Genomic DNA, 24,491 nt, shown 5'->3' on the forward strand with positions numbered 1-24,491 from the left:
AACTGATGGACAGTCTCTCCAGCACTGAGTTTCAGCAATGACTGCAGTGTTTGTGTATATGTCTGGCCACAACTGGTTATACAAGCATGGGGCCAGGCAAGGAGTTTTCCATGGCTGCCGGTTGTTTGCCAGTAGAGACCAATCTCTCCTATACCTTTGGATGGAGCTGTTGTTTCAATTGAAGGAAAAATATACGAACATGCCTGACATTAGAAAAACTCTGGAAGAAATACTCTACTCAGTGGTGGGAACTGCCCTTCTCTTAGTATTCATTTGCAACAAAAATGCTTTTGTCTAGGCCTTTTTATTAAAACACCTTTAAAAACTGTGATTACTTACAGTTGAGGTTGTCTTCACTTTTCCCCCACTCAGCAGCTGCAATTCAAAAGCACCAGTGTGCATAGCATACTTTAAATTAGTCCAGGTTCCTTTCATAAATAGCATATTGTACAGAAGGCCAAAGGGACAAAGTGCTAATTGCCAGTCCTGCAAACTGTGCAACACCCTTGGATCCTTTATGTATCATATGCAGTTCTGCAAAGTGCCAAGCATGTTAAATGCTCTAAAGGCACCACCTGAAAGAACTGTGAGCTTTCCCCATCAATGCCTGGGAGAGAAAAGCACATTCATTACTCTACAGAGTGTAAATCACTTGTGTTTAGGTGAATCAACGTCCAATCTTCAAGCTCATAAATGCACTCTTGAAAAAATTAAGCATAGGCTCCTAAGATTTTTTTGAGTCACGATTAAAATTTCTAACTGAAAAGAAATCAAGCAAACAAACAAAAGCAAAATAAAAAACAACACCCCCCCCTTCAAACTCCTCCAAACCATACAACCCCCAAAATTGATTTTTATGATTTCCCCATCTTCATCATTGCCAAGACCAGTCTGTTGCAGTGAATTTTAAATAAAACCCCTTTATTTTCCATTGAAATGCCTTTTACTTAGAAACACAGGTTATGCCATATTTTTCTATGCACTCAGAAAAATCAGAATGAGATGACTGAATAGTAGGCTCATGAAACACAATGCTCAAATCAGAAATACCTTTTTGAAACTCAGCTCAAGACTGCCTTTTTATTGTCCTGATTGAAAAAGTGAGTCATTCATTTATAGCATTAAAGTATTCCCTGAGGGTGAGGAAATAATTTCCTGTTCTAGCCATCAGATCCCAAGGTTGCTTTGGGAATATTACAGGATAGGTTTACTCAAAAGGAAAGCAGACTATCACACTCAGCAAGATTATGTATCCAGCCCTGGTCATCCCTTAGATTTGTTAGCCACCACCTGATGCCATGAAGCATTTAACTACAGCAGCATATTTATCCCAGTCTTTACAGAATGGCTGTTGCATTACCAGTGTGATGGAGGATTTACTTTCAAACCTGATCTTTTAAATGCTTTCAGTTGTTGTCCTGCTTTTAAGAGGGTTGGGACTTCTGCCAGCTTTCTAATCCTTCCTGCTCAGTTATTTCACAATAATAGTTGGAAAATAGTCTGAGTTCATAAAAAATCTGCACTTTAATCCTCTTCCTATGTACATGAGTATTCCCATCTTGGGAGAAGTAGTTCTTGGGAAACTACCTGTAGTTAAAGACAAGAACATATCTAAAAGTTTCCAGGCCAGTGCTTTAGAAGACAAGTGGTGCAGCTTTGACAGATAGGAAAGTAGGAGAAGATCTAACAAAAAACATAAATACAACACATACACACACACACATGCACACGTGTACCTACATGCATGCATGTATGTTTGTATAACTATTACCTTCCTATGTGTTTGTTATTGGTCATGGATGTGGGGCAGAGCAGCTGATGCTGCCTGCAGAGGTGATATGGTTTGAAGCTGGCTCCCTGCCAAGTCTCCAAACCTTACCACAAGAAGTCCCTCCCCACCCCCCCCCAAACCTCAGGGAGAAGAGGGAAAAAAAAAACAAGAGAACCGAAACGAGAGAGAGACAGCTAAAGCAATATATATAAATATATTTACACTTATGTTACAGTTATATACAATTGAAATATATATACAATTTCACAAGGAAAAGGGAAAGGGAAGGGGGAAGGGAAAAAAGGAACAAAACCAAAATAAAATATATATATATCCCAATCAGCGGCCCAAGATCTAGCAAATAAAAGAATTAGCAAAAGACTATGTTACTACTCTCCTTGGGACAACAGAAAGTCACGCTGGAATGATCGCCGGCAACCCCTGTCTCCCAAGGTCGGCAAGGCCTTACCACGCCTCACTCTCCAGTACGACAGACTCAACAGCAGGGAAACCCGCACCTCCAAGTCGCCAGAAGGAAAGAGAGTGAAGGCCTTTCCTCCTTTCTTCTTATAGCCTGGCTTATGTAAAAATTGTAGGGAATACTGGGTAAATCTGGGCCCTTCCTTGGTTACAAACTGGTCACCAAGGAAGGCCTAGACTAAACTACCACAAGAGGCAAGGATGAGTCTGCTGGGAAGGAGGTGAAATTGTGCTGCAAAGAAGAGAAACAAGACACTGGAGATGACCAGGTAAGTCATATCACAGTACCTTCCCATACAAAACTCTCTCTAAAGAAGTGAAGGTGAGCATGATTATCAGTACCATGAAGGCCTGTTGCCTTAAAAATGACGTAGTTGTATCCTCTGTATGTTCCATATCTTCTTCAGAAGACCATGAAAATCTATAAAACTAATATACAATCAAAGACATTTGTACCATTTTAGTTCTGTGGGGTTTCGTATTCAATTGTTTACATTAAGGTTTTTTCAGATTTTGCTTTCAACCCTGACACTACTTTCAGATTAAATAAGAACTGCTGATAAGATGGAAGTGAAGGGTGATTTCACTTAGGCATCTGAGAACTGTTAATGATTTCTCCTCAAGTCACTTCTCTATACAGTAACGTGTGGTTACATCCAAGGTAATATGTAACAAGGGATCATGGGAGTTGTAGTTTTCCGAGCTCTCACGCATGCTCAAACAATACTTGATTGTCATTGGTTGGAAGATCATGTGACATGTTTAAGCGCTGTATTTAAACCTAAGTGTTTTGAAAAAAAACCTCAATTCTGCTCTGGCACTGGTTCGTGTCTGAACGGGGTTCATGCCTTAAACAGCACCTCAAATGGTGCCCGAACAGGGACTACAGCAGGTTACTGGGAACCAGGAGCAACAAGCTCTGGGGAACCTGTCTGGAGGTGTCCGTATCGCCAAAATCAAAAGGAAGAAAAGGAAGAATTCAGTACGCTGGGTTACCTCTGCAAAAAAGGGACAAAAAGGACGAAAAGAGGACAACAGAGTTTCAGCACACAGAGGTAACCAAAACACTTTGACGAATATGGGAAGGTGGTTTGCCCATCAGGAGGGAATTACTCCAGAAATCAAACAAACAGATGAAGCTATCACTTGATTTTTACAAGAACAGAACATAAACATAGAAGAAAGCAAGTTATGGGACTTATTATATTGGATTTCTTTACATGAACCTACTTTACCTCTAACTGGACTTTATCAAATATCATCTTGGAGGAAAATAGGGAACAAGCTCATTGAAAAAGCCATGGAAGGACATTATGATAGCTTTAAATGTGCACTACAGAAAGGCAAATGCACCCGGGAGAGTGGACTTCCCCCCCCTTCACTCCTTTCCCCTCAATCCCCCCCCTTCAACCCCAGCCCCCCCATTGACCGCCTGGCGCGGGGGATGGGGTTAGGGTTAGGGGGAGCCCTTGGGGGGGACAGTGCAGCAGAAGCATGTGGTGTAGAAAGGCATGGCACTGGGTTTGCAGTACAGCCATATGCTGCGTTCGCCGCCCCCCCCACGCCTACAACCGGCAGCGGCGGGGCCGCTGCCGACTGGAGCCACCACGGAGCGGTGCACTGAGTGGCGCGGGGCTGCTGGGGTGGCTTCAGCAGCTGTGCAGCCAGCCGTGCCAAAGTTTGCCAGGACCGCCGCTCTGACCAAGTTTGTGGCGGAGCTGCTCACAGCCGTGCCACCTCACCCAGGCTCGGGGGGTGGTGGCACAGGCTCAGTGACTGGGCTTTCGGCTGGGCTTGCCAGCCGGGCGACAGCATGGTCAGCGGGCGGTTTCGTAGTGGAGCTGCCCATGGCCACGCTGCCTGCCCTTGGAGCTGCAGTGGCGGGAGCTGCTTACTTTGCGGGGACCAACCGCTGCACTCCATGTGCCGGCACCGCCAACCCTGTGGCGGCGTTTGCGGCAGGCGCAGAGCCAGGACGAGCCGGAGCTGGGGCAGTGGCAGCAGGGGGGGATGCTGGCTTTATACCAATGCCCACGGCTGCAGTTGAGACCGTGCTGTATAGAGCACCAAGCGGTGCTGCTGGAGCCGCTGTTCTGGCAGCCCCAGATGCGCTGTTGCCGACTGTGGAGGCAGGGGCGCAGCGCCCAGGTGGTTGCCATGGCAGCAGGGGAGGCATGTTAGTTTCGCCAGGTTGTGCGGCAGCCTTGGCCCCAAGACCATCATGAGGCAACCCCGAGCAGGGAGGGTGCAGCCGCCTTGCTCCTGCTGTGGGGCAGAGGTGGAGGTGCCTCTCCAGCCCGTGGCGGTTGCACGGTCAACATGCGGAAGGAGAGTGGCAACAGAGGCACTGCCGTGTTGCCCCTGCTGCACAGCGGAAGTGAAGCCTTCATTTCCAACGCCACCCCCAGGTTCAGGCATTTCTCCGGGGAGGGATGACTATGACGAGCAAATAGACGGTGAGCTTATAGAGGACACAGAAGGGGAAACAGCTACAGGGTCGGGCGGGGGTCCCACCATAGGTTTATGGGATAAATGAAGGGAGGAAGCATCTCGTGTGGGTGACTGAAAAGTAGTAAATTCAAGCCCTGTTATACATCGACCCCAGCAAGCCCCTCAATACCAAACTTTGTCATATGATGTGATTAAGGATTCAAGGCAGATGATTAAAGAGAGTGGTGTCTTCTCGCCCCACATGTTTTCCTACCTAGAAACCCTAAGTAGCACACACGTGTTTGCACCCCATGACTGGAAGGCACTACTAAAAATGGTACTAACCACTACACAATTTAGTGTATGGTTCACGGACTTTAGAGAAAGCTGTAAGGCTTATATTAATGACCAAACTAACGCACAAATGAGAATGACTTATGCTGTATTAGTGGGGGAGGGGGCACATTCAAAGCCCGAGTCCCAAATAGACTACCCCCAAGAGATATACAAAGTAATCACAAAGCTTGTATTGAGAACAGTGTGAAGGCTTCCATGCACAAAGACTCTAACCTATCCTTTTCCAAAGTCTTCCAAGGGTCCACTGAACCTTACCCCAAGTTTCTAGATCAACTGCAGGCTTCCTTAGAGAGGCAAATTGATAATGACGAGGCGAGAGAGATGCTCTTCAGGCAGCTCGCCTACGAAAATGCCAACTCTGACTGTTGAAGGGCCCTGCAATCGATCCCCAAACGCGACCAGTGCACATTAGCTGAATTGGTCCGAGCTTACCAGGATGTCAGGTCAGTCAATCACCACACAGACTCACTAGCCACATCATTAGCGGCCAAACTTCATGTATCCAAAGAGGAAAAGGAAAAAGGCAGTTGCTTCCGATGCGGAGAAACTGACCACATTAAAAGACACTGCCCTAAAAGACCCCCAGGATACTGCCCCGATATGGAAAGGGAAAACACTGGGCTAGCGAATGCAAGTTCCGGGTTGGTGTAAAAGAGGGGACTAAATCGCAGGGAAACGGGAAACAAGGCACGAAGCCACGTGCCCTGACCAACCAGACAAATACGGCTTCAAACAACACGCCAACGATTTGCTTGCCGCCACCTCAGGCAGCACTGGGCTGGACCTGGCCTCCAGAGAACCAATAGTTTTAACATCTGCTGCAGTGGTTTTGATACCAACTGGAGTCTGGGGACCTCTGAAGGTGGGAATGCATGCCTTACTAATTGGGCGCTTATCAACTACCATGATGAGTATATTCATTTTACCCAGAGTAATTGATCCAGATTCTCATAATGAAATCCAAATCATGGTCTGGACACCTGTGCTGCCTTGTTATATACCAAAAGGGCAGCACTTAACCCAGTTAATTCCTTTCTATAGCGCTTCTCCCACACAAAAGGGTAATAGGGATACTGAGGCATTTGCAAGCACAAATCCCCCTGGGCCAAGACAATCTCTGCCTCCCAACCCATGATGACATGTCACATTGATGGGCATAAATTTAAAGGTTTAGTGGATACAGGCGCAGACGTGTCTATAATTAAAGACACCAAGTGGCCATTAGACTGGCCCACAGCGTTCCCCGCCTTGACGATCTTGGGGGTGGGGGGTATGCAAAGACCTAGACAAAGCAAGCATCTGCATACAGTATTGGGGCCTGAGGGACAGACTGCTAGGATTGCACCCTCCCATTCTGTGTACCTTGTGGGAGAGGGATGTCCTCGGCCAGTTTGGTACCACTGTACAGATAGCAACAACAAATAATCAGGTTTTTCAGTAAGGGTCATTGGTCAGCCGTTTCGTGGACTTATCAAACCAGAGTGGAAGACAGACAACCTGATATGAGTGGACCAATGGCCCCTAAAGAGGGAACGGCTAGGTCACCTGCGAGACCTATGAATGTTGTCACAAATTCACACTATGCAGCAGGGTTGGTCTCACATCTTGAAGCCTCTTTTCATTCGAGATGTCACTAATCCTCATTTATTCACAGAAATTCATACCATATGGTTTCTTATCAACCACAGAAAATTTCATTTCTGCATAATGCACACTCACTCATACACAGAACTTCCAGGACCCATAGCAGAGGGCAGTCAAAAAGCTGATGCAACTGCTATGGTAACTACAGTTCCCAAAATCCTAGAACAGGCTAAACTCTCACACCAAAATGGACGTTCATTAAAGAGACAGTTCCAAATTACAATAAACCAGGCCAGAGACATAATTATGTCATGCTCTGACTGCCAACGAATTGCCCCAATGCCATCTAAGGAAGGGGTTAATCCCAGGGGCATAACAGCCAATGAAATCTGGCAGACAGATGTTACATATATACCTGAATTCGGTAAACTAAAATATGTCCATGTTACAGTAGACAGACATTCCGAATACATTAATGCAACAGCACACATGGGAGAAAAAGCCAAAGATGTTATCAGATGCTGGCTCAGTTATTTCGCAATCCTAGGAATTCCAAAAACCATAAAAACCGACAATGGTCCTGCTTATTGTTCTGAAAAAATCAAAAGATTTCTCACAGATTGGGGGGGTATTCCATTCCACAGGCATACCATACTCACCCACAAGACAAGCGATTGTAGAAAGAGCACATTGTACACTGAAAGAAATGCTTCAAAAGCAAAAAAGAGGGGAGTCGGTATATAGCCCCCAGGAATGCTTATGGAAAGCATAATATGTTCTAAATTTCTTAAACTGTGATGATGCAAACCATAGCAGATATGAATACCAACATAAAACTAAAATTTAATATCTAAGCAATGATCAAGACGAGTAGATCTCATAACTTGAGAGGAGATATATACCTGGGTATCAAAAAGTACTAAATTACAAAGGATTCCTTCTAAATATATCAGGCCTTATATTAGCCCTTCCCTTTAACAGAAGCAATCATCAGAAAAAATGAGTAAAGAAATTAGATTTAAAGAAACACAACCAACAATAGTAAAAGGAACACACCACACATTAAGAAACATACTCTAAAAACACAAAAAAAGGGGGAGAAAGAGATATGGATCCAGTCCCTATGTGTGTAAATCTACATTAACACTTCTTTAAAACAGGAATAATCACAATGAAGCAATAAATGATACAACAGAACCAAAAGAAACACACAAACAGTAACCAATACAAAACCAAAACTCCATGATTCAAACACAATAAAGGGTTTAAGAATGCATGTGTGAGGAGAGAATGAAACGGTGGCCACTGGAGTATGAATGAGAAAGTTGAGCGGACACATGTATGTGTGTGTGAACGCAAATACATTTTATAGCGAGACATCTTAAACACTACCTCAAACAACACTACCTCAAACACAATATCTACAACCCAACCCATTTCCCTTTCAAATAAAGATGATGCCATTACACAAAGTCACCCTCAGATAAAAGGTTATACACATCTTCAAACCCTGGGTAATTTGAGGTTGCTTAAATATCGCACGAACCGATAAAGTTGTAAACAGTCCGATAAAGGCCTTGTGACAATAGGCTCTGGTTTTTATAAATAGTTGAAATAAGATTGGTTATGATAAGAATGCTTAAAAAATGTATTGTTTTACAACTTGTTAATTATTTAAAAAAGGGGGATATGTAGCAAGGGATCATGGGAGTTGTAGTTTTCCAAGCTCTCACGCATGCTCAAACAATACTTGATTGTCATTGGTTGGAAGATCGTGTGGCATGTTTAAGCACTGTATTTAAACCCAAGTGTTTTGAAAAAAAACTCAATTCTGCTCTGGCACTGGTTCGTGTCTGAGCAGGGCTCATGCCTTAAACAACACCTCAATAATATTCACTCCAGATCAGCAAACTCAGGGATCACACTACCCTGATGTGCTTAAGCCCAGCTTTAGCCTGTGCGGCTTATTGTGTGTGAAAGTGTGCTGTGTGGTACAGAAAGTTTGTTCCAGGTTTATGCTAACTCCTAAACTGTGCCTGCCCAAGTAAATTTATATGTGGAGAATTAAGGAATTGTATCTTGTGAGGACCAATTTGTTAACTTAATCCCTTTATAAATGTTGCCATAGGTATAAAACAGACTATAGTTGATTAAATAAATTACTTTGCAACCACTGCAATTTGAGTAATAGATCAATGTGCTGTGTGGTTTTTTTGTCAAACAGATTGCTTAATGTACAGGCAACACTTGTCTTTGGTGGCTTCCCTTTAAGGTGTGAAGGTTAAAAGTGCAAAAGGTCAAAATCAATGCACTTCACTTTCAGACTAATTATTACATTTCAGATAAATATTACATTTGTATTTTTCCCATATGCAAAAGTATATGCATATGGGGCACAAGTTACATTTATCGCAGACACAAACATATATATATGTCACTTCTTTTAAACAGAAGGCTTACTTGATGAAATCATTGCCATGACCTGAAAGGCAGCATATTTGTCCCAGATCCAAGAGGGAAACCATTTTATTTGTTGTACTGCTGAGTGAAGCCTTCAAGGCTGGAGCACTCTCTAAGGCCCAGAGAGGTCTGGGATTTGTATTTACCTTGAGAGATAACTCTCATGCAAATATCCTTCCTGTTGCCCCTACAAAGTTTAGGGGGATTACAAAGAAAACCTAGAGGTTTGAAAGAGAATAGCCCCATTTAGAGTGACAAAGGGAATTTCTATGTCAAGAGTTAGGGTCATGCCAAGGCTTGTTGTGCAAGGCCAAAGAGAAAAAACTACCATACCAAGTTGACATGAAAATGATTGTAGATTAACATACAAATTGTAGATTAACCTGATTTAACCAAATCTTTCTTCTTACTTCAGGAGGAGCAAGCCAGGAGAAAACAAGAAAAGAAAAAAATGTGGCTTTACATGAGGGAGAAAGATTTTGAAATTTGGTGCTTGTAAAAACTCCAGTGCACAATTTTCATTGATCCTTATGTCAGGGGGCTTTGGGAGAGTTAATTTTAGGGAAAGACACATGTTAAAATCCAGCAAATGGCAGATGGTAGTGGAAAACTATATACCAGGGAGACTTGGGAAAAAGCAGTAGCAGATGATATCTGGCTCATGTAATTTGTGCTTCTCCTTAAATCCATTGCTCTTATGCAGCATGAAGCAAGGTGGGAACAGGGATTAAGTGAAAGCTGCCCTTTACCTTGTAGAGAATTCTCCCTCCATCCCTTTCCAGAGGCTTTAGATCTCCTTTTCCTGGAGCACCCGTTGCTAATTCTCACTCTACCCTCTCAGTTCTTGCTCTAGTTAATTACGTGCTGAACCAGTGTCTTCCTGTACATGGACACAAAGGGTCTTTCTGCTAAAACACTATGGACTTGACAAGATTACAGCATGTCCAACTATGCATCCAAACATTATCTTTGTAAATATTATCCCTGCCCTTTTGCACTTATAACTTAAAATATTAAACAGCTTCTAAAACACCACTTTGTTTTCTCCCCTTTTTAACACCCTTCACACTGTCTGCTTTGTTTTACTAGACCAAGAACCTGGGAAGAAAACAATTTCTCTGATTGGAAATTACATGTATGAGTATGAGAAACATCAGTGCCTACAAAATGTGCTTATCTCTCAGATTAGAGACAGACACTCATTGGCAAACTTGGTCTGTCCCTAGACCTGTTTTTGTCTCACAGCAGGATGGCAAAGAGTTGAAGACATCTGACACAGTCTATGAACCTCCCTGGCAAAGAATATTTCAGCATGTGTTATTCGATAAACACTTTATTAAGAGAGGAATAAACTAGACTTGATTGAAACCACACCAAAAGTCTATCATCCCAGGACATGAAGCAAAGAATCAGGGAGCAGAGTGATCTGCTTAGGAGGGTTTTCAAAGAAATTTAGTGAAGGTGAATACTGCCTCCTCTCAACTTCCCTGGGAGTTTCCATTTTGCTGCAAGCATCTTGAAAAATCCTTACTCACCATTTGTTTTTTACATACAGCAATACCACAAACATTTTGCTAGTCAATGTCCTACGATGCAATGAGAATGCATTGCTGTGCTGACAAGCTCCCAGCTGGCTCAGGTCTTGCTTGAGGTACCTGGACAGAGAGGCTGACATGTTCAGTGTTGCTCAGTCAGTGGCAAGCTATAAGTTGCATGTCTCCATTTTTCAGCATTTCCCTTCTTTAGGAAGAGACAAGAACATATCTTTCCATCCCCTGAGGTGTGGTCTTTTTTGGTTTTTTTTTCTTACAGCTTAAGAAAAAGACTTACAGTCTGAAAAATTCAGTAGATAAACTGTAATAGGTTAATTGATGCTGCCTAGAGAATACAGAGGATGAGAGTTCAAGGGAGCAGTCTTGCCATGTCCTTGTTACTTCATTCTGGATATCACCATTGGCTACTGTTAAGTCCTTGCCTGGTCAATTGGCTGGCCCGGTCAGAGCTATGATGGCCATCATATGATGATGGTAGGCTGAGGACTGCTGTTTTCTTATTAGGATATGGTTTTGAAGAAAGCAGTTGTTTTTATGGAAATATATATCTATATCTATATATGTTTCTCTATATATACAGAATATATATACATATTGTGAATACTATCACTTGTAATTCTGAGAATTTTGAGAAAATGTTTTTGCTTGCACAATTAGGAAGCTATAATAAGGATGCTAAAGAGCCCTATATTGTGTGACCAATGAAGCAAATAAAAAATCTCACAGTCCACTTATAAACAGCTTATTTGAATGCCTGTCTTTAATAGTTTGCTCAGAAGATTCCCTAGTAAACATTTCTGTGATGTGTTGCTGAGACAAGGCATCAGAGCAAGAGCACTCCACTTGCAAGAGCAGTGTACAAGGATTTTTTTGCAGACCACTGACACTGCCTGGTTTGTAGCCCTGCCTTCAGAGGAGTGTAGCTGTGCTAAGAGCTGAGGGGAAAGAAGGGGATGTTTCAACCCGTGGTGGACCCTGAGAAATCTTAGCTAGCCCAGAGGACAGCACTGGTGCTGCAGCAATGGCAGCAGTCATGCAGGGCTTTTGCCATTGTCTTCATCCCACAGCCCTAAATTTTCAGACCAACACTCTAGCCCATACAACAAAATTGAGGGAAGAAGGAAGTGTGCTAGTGGCCCTTGTTTGGTTCCTATTGCTAAGCAGATAACTGCCTGCTATTTAGAGCAGGATGGTGTCCTCTGTCTGAGACTCTCTCTTCCATTACAGGTGATGGTACAAACTAGATAACACAAAGCATTTCAAAGGGAGAAAAGAACACACCTTTCTATTGAATGGAATTTGAAACCAAGCCTAAATTCCCCTTAATTTCACTGCCTGCATTTCAAGTTTGCAATTGTAATAGCAAAAAGGTGTGATAATCATTAGCATTCTCTCAGTTTTTCCTATAACTTCAGTAGAGCTGGACCTGCTGAAGATTTGGGAGCAAGGTCTTGAGCTTGCTCCCAGTGTTGGGTACATTTCATTTCATTTAATAGAGACATATAAGCTTTGCTTCATGTGCATAGATTCCTAATCTGCAGAAGCTTGCTCCTAGCACGTTGTTGAGCTCACTAGTGCAGAATGCCAAACAGACCATCGACTTGTAAACTTAACTTCAATCTTAAGTTCAAACCTAAAAGGGGTGGTATGCCAAGGAGGAGACTCCAAGCTAACAATCTCCAATCATCCATAGTGAAAGACAGATTCCAGGCAAAGTAGGCTCGAAAATCATTCTACAGATTCTATAGATCCCTCTCCTGAAACACTGTGGCACCATATTAAAAACAGCATCCTGCAGTCCTCTGAAGAATCCTTGAGGTTCTCCTTCAAGAAGAACAAGGACTAGTTTGATGAAAACAATCAAGAGATCCAGGAATTGTTGAGGAAGAAGAGATCTGCTCACCAAGCACACCTTACACTACCATCCTGTCACATAAGAAAAGCAGGCTTTCGTCTTGCATGCAGCAAGCTCCAACAGAAACTCCGTGACATTCAGAACAAGTGGTGGATCAATCTAGCTGAAAAAAACTCAATTATGCACAGATACAGGTGATCACAGAGGATTCTACGAGGCCTTGAAAACAGCATACGGGCCTACATACCAAGTCCAAAGCCCTCTACTCAGCGCTGATGGTCAAACGCTTCTGACAGATAAAACCTCCATTCTGAATTGATGGTCTGAACACTTTCAGACTCTTTTCAGTACTAGCCGTGTAGTTCAAGACTCAGCTATTCAGTGCATCACACAGCAACCGGGGAAGAATGAATTGGATATTGCCCCCTCTTTGGGAGAAACTCTTAAAGCCATACAGCAGGTGAAAATTGGCAAGGCAGCTGGGGTTGATGGAATTCCACCTGAAGTCTGGAAGCATGGGGGCCATGCACTCCATGCTAAATTTCATGAGTTTGTGGTGCGCTGTTGGGAACTAGGTGAACTACCATCAGACCTTCGTGATGCAGCCATCATCACTTTGTATAAGAAGAAAGGAGTTAAATGAGACTGTTCAAACTACTGGGGTATTACTCTACTCTCCATTGCTGGCAAAATCCTGGTAAGAATACTTTTGAACAGACTAATACCCGCTATTGCAGAAGGAATTCTGCCTGAAAGCCAATGTGGTTTCAGAGCCAACAGGAGTACCACAGACATGGTATTTGTTCTCAGATAACTGCAAGAGAAGTGTAGGGAACAGAATAAAGGTCTCTTTGTTGATCTCACCAAGGCTTTTGATAATGTGAGCAGAAAAGGTCTGTGGCAGATTTTGGAACATTTAGGATGTCCCCCCAAGTTCCTTAAAATTATTATCTCACTTCATGAGGATCAGCACAGGCAAGTCAGATATGGCGACGCACTTTCTGAGCCCTTTCTAATAACCAGTGGTGTGAAACAAGGCTGTGTTCTTGCACCAACTCTATTCACAATCTTTGTCAGCATGATGCTCCAAAGGGCCACTGCAGACCTCGATGATCAAGACGGTATCTACATTCCATATCATACTGATGGAAGCCTATTCAACCTAAGGTGACTGAAGGCCCATACTAAGACCTTAAATCACCTTGTCCGGGAGCTGCTTTATGCTGATGACGCCACCCTCGTCTCCCACACAGAAGCAGCTTTGCAGCGTTTAACATCCTGCTTTGCCGACGCTGCTGAGCTTTTTGGGCTGGAAGTCAGTCTAAAGAAGACAGAAGTTCTCTATCAACCTGCACCTCAGGAAGTCTTCCATCATCCCCATATCACCATTGGCCAATCAGAGCTCAAATCAGTCCAGCAGTTTAATTACCTAGGTAGCATCCTCTCCTCTGACAGTAAGATTGACAGAGAGATAGACAACAGGTTAGCAAAGGCATATAGAGCTTTTGGAAAACTCCATAAAAGAGTATGACGTAATAAACCCTTGAAGAAAAGTATCAAGATCAGTGTTTACAAAGCCATTGTGCTGTCTACCCTTCTATATGGATCCGAACCACAGGTCATCTATTGTCACCACCTGCGACTCTTAGAACGCTTCCATCAACACTGTCTCCATACAATCCTAAACATCCACTGGTCAGATTATGTGACTAATATGTCTGTTTTAGAACAAGCAGCAGTCACAAGTATTGAGGCCATGTTGCTGAGAACACAGCTGCGTTGGGCAGGGCACGTTTCAAGGATGAAGGACCACCGCCTCCCTAAGATCGTGTTTTATGGCGAACTTGCCACTGGCTGCCACAAGAGAGGAACCTCAAAGAGAAGATTCAAGGACTCCCTAAAACAACATCTCAGCCTTGGCCATATTGATCAACATAACTAGTCTACTCTGGCCTCCAATCGGGAGGTCTGGAGACACACTATCTATGCTTTTGAGAACACACGCAGGATCATTCTCGAGGAGAAAAGACAACGCAGAAAGAATCGTGTCTTGCAGAATATACCACCTAAGGAGTCCTTCTGCTGTGCCTTTTGCAACTGGATGTGTCTATCTCGTATTGGTCTTTTTAGCCACCAGCGCGCTTGTAACAAATGTGGATAGAGCCCTTCCCAAATCTTCGTTCACGAAGCCTAGCCATGAATGAATGAAAGCAGAAAGAAGGTTGTGCTCCTATAATTTCCAGTTCAATTATTATAGAGTACCCAACATTCTAATTCTACACTAGTCCAAAGCAAAACTCCCACTGATCTAGCCAAGATGTCAGGAAGTTAATTCCTCAACACACCATAAAAGCTGGAAACTGTTCCAGAATAGGGACTTCAATGGAGTCTGGACCTCAGGAGATGAAACTCTCAGTTGTTTCACAAAAGTAAATTTTGTGCCTTACCAGAAAACTATTTCTAATGAGGCAGCCATTAGAATACGAAACATAGCCATAATACACAGAAAACATGCTTGATTAATCATCTAATGCAATACTTTTTCTTTTGTGCACATAGAGTTTTGACATCACTAGAATACATTGGGCCACTTTTCTTTCCCTAAGGACAGTCACACACAAATGTAACTTCAGCAGTACTATTTTGGCCCACAAGGCATTGAGGAAATGTCTTTTTCTGAAGCAATATCATAGTGAAATGAGACCATTTGAGTTACATGAAGAGGACAATGCAAGGGTAATGTCACAGAGAGGAATGTTTGTGCAGCTGATATACAGTGGTTGGTATCTATTTCAGTTACATTAATAAAGACTGCTTCAGTTCAAGCTGTGTTCAAACATCAAGTGCCTCTTTGCCTCTACTTTAAATAAATACTCATTCTTTGGTTAGGTTATTTAAATGCCTTATTGATGGTGAAAAATCAGAACAATAACTGCTTATATCAGGAAATTTTGCAGAGCCACATGAGAGCTACCTCTCTTTTGGTGGTCCAGTGAGACCACAAAGGACTCATTTTTCTTTGGCAGAGCCAGAAAATTATTACCATAAAACATGAAGGAAAAGGCAAGTAGGTTTTGAAAACAAGTTGAACTGAACCCTGTTTTCATTACATAAACTCTTATTCGTCAAAGGTATGATGCATGTTTAAACCAAACACCCTAAGTTTCCAGTGACAAGCAAACCTTCATAAGGATCTCGTGGAAGAATAACAGCAGGGTGCCCACCTTCTACAGCCACTGTCACAAATGCTTTTACATATGTGGAAGGAGAACCAGAGACCTTGTGAAAGCAGCAGTGTGGATCCCTGCTGAAGTTGCTCCTGTGACAGTAAATCCAGCCTTTCAGTTAAACATCTGGATGCACTTTTAACCCAAAATAAAAGCTGCAGATGCATATCTGTAAAGTCAAGAGGGAAGACAAAAGCCTCCTCTCCTCTCTACTCCCTCTGCTGCCCCTCTGTCACCTTCCTCTGGAAGAGTATTTTTATGGCTTTCCCATTAGAGTAGCAGGAAGAGGAGATGATGGTAGCAGAAAGATGCACAGAGAGACTGGTGGGCATAGTCCAATATGTGTTCCACTTAATTTCTAATTCTTTATGTCAAGTGGAACATCTCCATCTATCCAGACAGCTTGCATCCATCCAGACAGCTTGCATCCATCCAGACCCTGTGATACTCCACAATTCTCTCTGTAAAATATATCTGTACTTGGTTTGTGATTCACTGGAGATGGTGTGCCTAAGATGAAGATTGAACCTGTATCACTCATGTTTTCTGGGGCCCTTAGGAACAAAAAAAGAAGACTGAATCTCTCTCCATTCCACACACCTCTTTTTTTTAATTATTATTTTACTGATCTAGAATATACCTCACAGCCAGACTTTGTGAACACTAATGCTAAGCAGGCAGTGCTGGCCATGATTTTCTGAGCAGCAGGACTTGTTCCCTCTCCTCAGCCAGAACAGGCATTGCTCCACAGGATATAGGGAAATCCCTTCCTTAACCAGCATGAGGAGACCTTACCATAAGGTAAGTAGTCTGCTGTGGATCCTCTGTGCATCTGACTTTAGCTATTTCTTGCCTCTTGTGGCCTGGCACATGAGTAGTTGCCATGACCTTCACACAGGAATGCACAAAACAGACTGGAAAGTAGCTTCTAGCTCTAACTTAGCTGTGTTGACTTCTACTAGCAATAGTAAAAAAAGTCATCAAAATTATTTTAGCTGTAAAAGCCAAGAGCCTGTCTGTGCTTCTGCAGGGAGCAGAAGATTAAGATAAATGCTAATGAGGACTCTCTAAGAACAGAAATTAATACTGAGGCATTTGGAAAAATTTGCTAATCCATTTTTCTCCTTTCAAAGTTTTGTTTATTCGTATACACACAAAATTTACAGTAATCTTACATGGTAATTCAACCCTGGAAAGGTACTAGCCATCCCTTAAGGACTTAATTTTAGCCAGAAGGGGACTGGAAGATTATTTTTACTTATTAGTTCTGAAAATTATTCACTTTAGACAAGTCACTGTCTCTTTTGGGACTCAACAGGCACTGTGAAAACAACACTAGATCATGCTTCTTGGATCTCTACAAGTTTCGTGGCTGGTCTGGGTATGGGCACCTCTTATTTATACCTTAGCAATACAAAAATAACAATGTCATGATTGAAAACATCAGGACTTCTTCCATTTCATAAATTGGGAAGAAGGAATAGTTATTGATTTCCAGCTGCTTAATTAGTGTGTTTGCAGTATCTCTCTTTGAAAATAGCCATGTGTATTTCATTCCCTACTCACAAGTTTAATTTAATTAAATCAGTTGTTGCACACCTGTTTCCACTTACTTAAAACAAGCACTGTCAGCAGCATAACAAATATGAAGCAACATTGAAAGTAATTAATTTTTATCCTTGAAATGTTTCTTTTGGAATGGTGTAATTAAGAACCCAAACTATAAAAATAATCAGATATCAAGTTTATACTTTAAACACCAATAGACACATAACTTTCTTTTAAAGAGTACAGGCAGTTTTGAACAGGCAGATGCAGAGAAAAAAGTTAGAAAACGAGAACATTTCATAGGAGATTGCAGAAAAACCTTTTCTTTCCCTGAAAACTGATGCTCTATTAATGAATGCTGGGAAGAGACAGTTTCAGAGGACAGCAAACCGGTATCTCTTAATCTATAATAAGGGGAGAGAAAGAGAGGCTCATCTTTGATTCTACCATGGACCTTATGTCCAAGAACATATCATCCTGTATGCCACTTACTTTCCAAAAAAGATACAGAGTGGCACAACCAAGTAAGTTCCTAGACATCCTGCTTATAGGAAAAATCTTGAACAAGGCTCAAAATCATAAGGCAACTGAACAAAATACCAGACATGCAACACCCCACCCTCTTTTTTTCCTCATTGAATGACTCTTACAGGGGACTTTAACTACCCTGACATCTGCTGGAGAAGCAACACAGAGAAGCACAAACAGTCCAGGAGGTTCCTGGAAAGAATTGATGACAACTTTCTGATAGAATCAGCACAGAACTCCAGAAGTAATAGTGTGCTGCTTGACCTTATACTAACAAACAGGGAATTTCCTTCTTGGGAATTGTAAACAGGTCCCTTCTCCCAGGCAACTAGTGATAGGAGAAGAGGACATAGTCTTAAGTTGCACCATGAGAGGTTTAGGTTGGACATTAGGAAGCATTTCTTCACAGAAAGAGTGATTAGATATGGGAATAGGCTGCCCTGGGGGGTGGTGGAGTGACTATCCCTGGAGGTGTTTCAGGAAAGACTGGACCTGGCACTTAGTGCCATGATCTTGTTGACATGGTGGTGTTCAGTCATAGGTTGGACTTGGTGATCTCTGAGGTCTTTTCCAACCTAATTGATTCTGTGAGATGTGAAAGTTGGAGGCAGTCTTGGGAGTAGTGACCACAAGACTATGGAGTTCAGTATTGAGCAAGGAGGAAGCAGGGCAGCAAGTAAGATTGCCACCATGGACTTCAGGACAGCTAATGTTCACCTCTTCAGGGATCTCCTGGGAGGAATCCCATGGGAATAGGTGCTGCAGGGAGAGGGATCCAAGAGAGATGGTTGATACTCAAGGATCACATCCTCCAGGCTCAAGAACGATGCACCCTGATGCCTTGGACAGAGGGGGCAAGCGATCTGCATGGATGAAAAAAGAACTCCTGTCATTACTCAAGCATAAACAGGAAATACACAGGAGGTGGAAGCAGGGACAGGCCACTTGGAATGAATATGGAGAGTTTGTCAGAGTAAGTAGAAATGAGACAAGGAAGGCCAAGGCCCATCTGGAATTTAATCTGGCCAAGGATGTCAAAGACAACAAGAAGGGCTTCTTCAAATACATTAGTAACAAAAGGAAAACGAAGGAAAATGTCAAGCCATTACTAAATGGAGGGGGGACCCTGGTAACCAAAGGATGCAAAGAACACAGGAGTTACTGCATGCCTTTGTTGCATCAGTCTTCACTGATAAGACTCAGGAACCTCTGACCCGGGAGATCAAGGTAAAGGAACCTTGGATGGAAGACTTTCCCTTACTCAGGGAGGACTGGGTTAGAGAACACCTAGGCAGACCTGATGTCCATGGACCCTGACAAAATGCATCCATGAGTGCTGAGAGAGCTGGCAGACACCACTGCAAAACTGCTCAGAATCAACTTTGAAAGGTTGTGAAGATCAGGAGAGGTGTCTGAGCACTGGAAGAAAGGGAAGGAAGGAAGACCCAGGGAACTACCAGCCAGTCAGCCTCACCTCAATCCCTGAAAAGGTGATTGAATGCCTCATTCTAGAGGCCATCTCTATCCATGTGGATGACAAGAAGGTGATCAGGAGTAGTAGCATGGATTCACCAAAGGAAAATCATGTTTGACCAACCTGATGGCCCTCTACCTGGATGGATGAGGAGGGAGCAGAGGATATTGTCTGCCTTGACTTCAGCAAGGCTTTTGGCACTGTCTCTTACAGCATCCTCATAGGCAAACTCAGGAAGTGTGGTCTGGATAAGTGGACAGTGAGGTGGACTGACAACTGGCTGAAAGGCAGATACCAGAAGAATGTAACCCTTCTGCATCCACCAAGGTTCAATACTGGGTCCAGTATTGTTTAACTTGTTCATCAATGTCTTGGATGAAAGGGTAGATTACCTCGCCAGCAAGTTCACTGCTGACATAAAGCTGGGAGGAGTGGCCAATACCCAGGAGTCCTGTGCTGAAATTCAGAAGGATCTTGACAGGTTAGAGACATGGGTAGAGAAGAATTGTCTGAAGTTAAACAAAGGCTAATGCAAGGTCTTGCACCTGGGGAAGAATTACCCCATGCACCAGTACAGGACAAGGGCTGATCTGCTGGAAAGCAGCTCTCTGGAGAAGGACCTGGGGTTCTGGTGGACAACAAGCTGTCCCTGAGCCAGAAGTGTGCCCCTGTGGCCAAGAAGGCCAATGGTATCCTGGGGTGCATTAGGAAGAGCATTTACAGCAGTCATGGTAGGTGATCCTGCCCCACTACTCTGCCCTGGAGAGGCTGCATCTGCAGTGCTGTGTCCAATTCTGGGCTCCTCAGTACAGGAGAGACATGGAGCTCCTGGAGAGGGTCCAACAGAGGACAAAAAAGAGTTGGGGCTGTTCAGCCTTGAGAAGAGATGACTGAGAAGGGACTTCATCAGTGTCTATAAGTCTATAAGGGAGGGTGTCAAGAGGATGGAGCCCAGCGCCTCTTAATGGCGCCAAGCAACAGGATGAGAGGCAACAGGTAAAAACTGATGCACAGGAAGTTCCACCTGAATATGAGGAAGAACTTTACTGTGAGAGTGACGACACAGTGGAACAGATTGACCAGAGAGGTTGTGGAGTGTTCCTCATTGGAGACACTCAAGAACTATTGGGTGCAATTCTGTGCGATATGCTCTAGGATGGCCCTGCTTTTGCAGGAAGGTTGGACCAGGAGACCTACTGTGGTCCCTTCTGATCTTACCCCTTCTGTGATTCTATGATTTTGAACTCTTGCTGGTACCAAACATACCATCCAGAATTCAGGAAGAGCCAGGGTGCTGGTCCCAACCCCCATCTGCCTTCTGCTGTCCTGGTCAGCAGCGTATCTCTCCCACAACATCCTCAGAAGATATGGTGGACTCATCTCAGGGCATCCTTATAAACCAGCTTAGAGCCTCTCCTTTACCTTCTGAAAAGCATAACATTAGTAAACATTATGAAAACATTATTAGCCAGAACTTCACTTATGTCTTGTTAGCTGATAAACTAAGAAAAGCAGCATGGGATTAGTGCCTGATAATCCCTGTGTTTCACATAGCCTCTGAGACTCTCCAGCTGTCTTAGACTTTTGAAGTGCCTACCTGTCTTCCTCTCAGACCTTTATCCTCTTTCCATGTATATTCCAATTAATTTGTTCCCCCAAAGGGCTCCAGTGACTGTGACAGCAGTTTCACACAGTTCATGAGTACCCTGCTAGATTGTCACTTTTCCCTTGTAGATCCAGAGAAAAAAAGGATAAAGCACTAAAAACACAAATTAAGGTAGGGATATTTTTCTTCAAAATATGCTTTCCTTAGTTCTTTCTTTCAATGTCTGGAAATCCCCAGAAAATCTGACATAAGTCTCCAACTAACCTAGTTTTGCAAAATAGAGCATTGCCATATGACAGCTCACACTTCACTGACATCATTCCATCATCTATCAGTGCTGGCTATGGATCAGTGTCTATCTTTACAGCCTTTTTAATAGGTATTTTATGGTTTTGACACATTTCCTTCACTCTTTTTAATCTAGGAATTAGCAGTAACATGTCTAAATTCACGCTTTACTGTTGTATTGAATTTGCTACCTCACAGTGCACTGCCTACCAGAAGACCAAGACATCCTCTTGCTTAAATAGCCCCACAGAGATACTCTGATCTTGTCTTTGTTGCCTCTAAAGCTTTACCTGACAAGCTGGATACAAAACATCACAGAAAAGGACTGAATCTGAGAGGCTATCACATTAAAAAAAAATAGTAATAAAACAAAAACAACGCAACCCAATGCAGCTCCCATAGCAGAAGTAAAGAAGGAGTAAAGTAAAACTGTAAACTAAGGGGGAAACAGCAACAGAAAAGTGTCTGCACAGTCATATAGCACATAGGGCGAATCATTTATCCATCTGGCAGTCCTAGAAAGGATCTGCAAACTCATTTCAGCTGGATTCTTTGCTGGTGTCCATCCCTGAATTTTCTTCACAGTGGATAGATGCTTACTGTCCAGGAGATGCATCAGGTGGGCAAGTACAATGTGTGACCTTTTATGCCTTCTTTGTGGATTCCCAAGAAAGACAGAATTCCCTTTCCTGATAGCCATTCTGGCACAAAAGCACGGTACCAAGCACAGGGACACGGGTTTCTTGTTTTTCCTGTTTGCAGCCACCCGTGTGTCCGACTCTGAGTTAGTCTTTCTTTTCTTCTCCTCATTCCTCTCTCTTTCTCACTGTGCTTCTCTCTTTACCTTATGTCGTCATTCTAGTTCCATATCTTATGTCAACCTGTCCTAGTTAGAACAGCTGGGACCAGTTCATCATTGTATGGGTGTAACCCAAAACTGTGTATTCTATAGCCTTCCATGCCATTTCCCAGAAACTGTTATCAATGAACCATTTACACCATCTGCACATAGAACCTGACTCCTCAGGCTATAAACTAAGTGTTAAGAGGCCTGTGAGATAGGAGGATGCTCTTGTCCTCACACCCTTTGTGGAGCTCCCCGCCCTGAGGGAAGTGCTGGGCATTCCTGCCTGAACTGGAGGATATATAATCTTGGAGTCTTGGAACTTTTTTAACCACTCGTGGGATCCAGAGGAAGACTGCAGATCACCGCTCTCAACCAGACTGCAGACATCACTCTCTACTGGACTGCAACCACCACTCTTGACCAGACTGCAACAGCACTCTCACCAACAGGTTTTCCCCTCTCCTTTTACTTTGGACTCAGGGGGCCCAACGAACACCACTCTGTTCATGCCCCAGGGTGCTGGGTTATACATTTGGGTTTTGTGGGTTAAAACCGATTGTTTGTCTGTATAATCACACTTATTGTATTATTTTATTAAATTGTCATTCTGATTTATAATCTCTCATTTGAGTTGAGTTCATTTCCCCTGCTGGTTTACCTTTAAACCAGCACATAACCTTACATCTCTTCCTTCTTCTGTGAGTTTTTTTGGGGTTTTTGTTTTTTATTTTTATAAGGATAAGGGACTCTCTGTTTTTCATAACATTTCCAGTGACAAGAGAGGAATATTTATAATTAAGTAAAGACTTGGATTTGGAAGGGTTGAACTTAGAGAAGAAAGTGAGAAGAGAGAAACGAGCTTGAGGTTGAGCATTTATTTGCAGGCTATCATGACTGCTCAAAATTCATGAGGTCTCTTGACTCTCTTCTAGGATATTTCTTATAGAAGAGGGCAAGATCTTCAGACTCAGCTCTTTACAGTGAGATTTAAGAATGGCAGCAGAAAGAGATAGCTATAATAAAATTGACTTCATAAATTGGACCAGAGGAGAAAATTTCCTGGAATTTTCAACAACTTCAGAAAGAAATGTACGTAGTTTAAAATCTGAAAAACTTTTGTTTGCATCCAGTTAGATTTGGGTGGAAAAGATTAAGGAGATGGAGGAACTGCCTTGAGAGAAAAGACTAAAGAGACTGATGTTCTTCAGTTGGGAGATGCCAGACTCCTCAAATTTGCAGAATCAGGAAAGTGTTGGAGAAGGTGAATGGATACCACTTTTGTACCAAATCCTGAAGTTCTAGAGTTAGAGACCATTCACTCAAATTAGGACAGCAGTGTAAAACTGATAAAACAACAGAGTTCACCTACCAAGTAGCAAATTTCTGGACTTACTTTCCACAGGAAATAGTGGAAGTTTATGGTAGGATAATACAAAAACGAGTAGACATGTTAATGAAGAAGGCAAGCTTGTCTCTCTCTGAGCGGGATGTTGGATTAGCTCAAAATCACAGAATGGGTAAGGTTGAAGGGACAACCAGTGCAGTCATCTGGTCCAACCTCCCTGCTCAAGCAGAGTAATCCTAGAGCATGTTGAAGTGAATTGTATGCAGATACTTCTTGAATATCTCCAGTGAGGGACACTCCACAACCTCTCTGGGCAACTATTCCAGTGCATGGTCATCAGCACAGTAAAGTTCTTCCTTATATTCAGGTGGAACTTCCTGTACATCAATTTCTGACCTATTGCTTGGCACCACTGAGGAGAGTGAAACCTTACTCAGATCTTCCTCAGTTTGGAGAGTATTAAACCTGTTTGTTAATGGTAAGTCTTCAGTAGAAACAAGGGCATTCCTCTTTGTATGAAGTGACCAGTTTCCAGCCTTCCCTTCTATTGACTTCTAACTTCTTCTGAGATGGGGCAGAGCCCACCTGCATATCCAATGTAAAGAATGGTTGAGGCTCCTGAGTCTGTAAGTCTCTGAGAATATCTTATCCCTCTCTTCGTCGTCCTTACAAATCTTATGCAGCCTACTTGCTCCCTTGCATAACTCCTTGACCAGATGACAGCTCCTCAACAAGCAAAGCATTGCCAGTTGATCAAGGGAGGTGATTGTCCCACTCTACTCTGCACCATGTATCCTCACCTTGAATATTGTGTGTAGTTTTGGTCACCGCAACGTAAGAAAGATATTAAGCTGACAGCTGCCCCAGGAGGTTCAAAGGGGCTGGGGTATGGAACAGGGCACTACTCCACCTTGTGATATTTGACTTGTCCCTTCCCGACCCCCTACACTTGAGTTGGTCTGAGCCAATACTTAATATAATAATCCAGTGTCTAAGAACCTCATAGCAGTCTACAACTTCCTCATGAGAGGAAGAGGAGGGGCAGATGCTGATCTCTTCTCTGTGGTGAACAGTGATAAAACCCAAGGGAATGGCCTGAAGTTGTCTCAGGGCAGGTTTAGAATGGATATTAGAAAAA

The 24,491-nt window shown here is 43.0% G+C and overlaps 1 long non-coding RNA gene across 1 annotated transcript in view; it reads left to right on the top strand.

Annotated features, from left to right (window-relative positions):
- LOC108501210 overlaps positions 1 to 24,491 on the top strand; it is a 68,372-nt gene that overhangs the window by 18,183 nt on the left and 25,698 nt on the right. The gene's annotated exons all lie outside the window — the stretch shown is intronic.

This window comes from Lepidothrix coronata, unplaced genomic scaffold, assembly GCF_001604755.1.
Source record: "Lepidothrix coronata isolate B3197 unplaced genomic scaffold, Lepidothrix_coronata-1.0 Scaffold3, whole genome shotgun sequence".
Classification (NCBI taxonomy): Eukaryota; Metazoa; Chordata; class Aves; order Passeriformes; family Pipridae; genus Lepidothrix; species Lepidothrix coronata.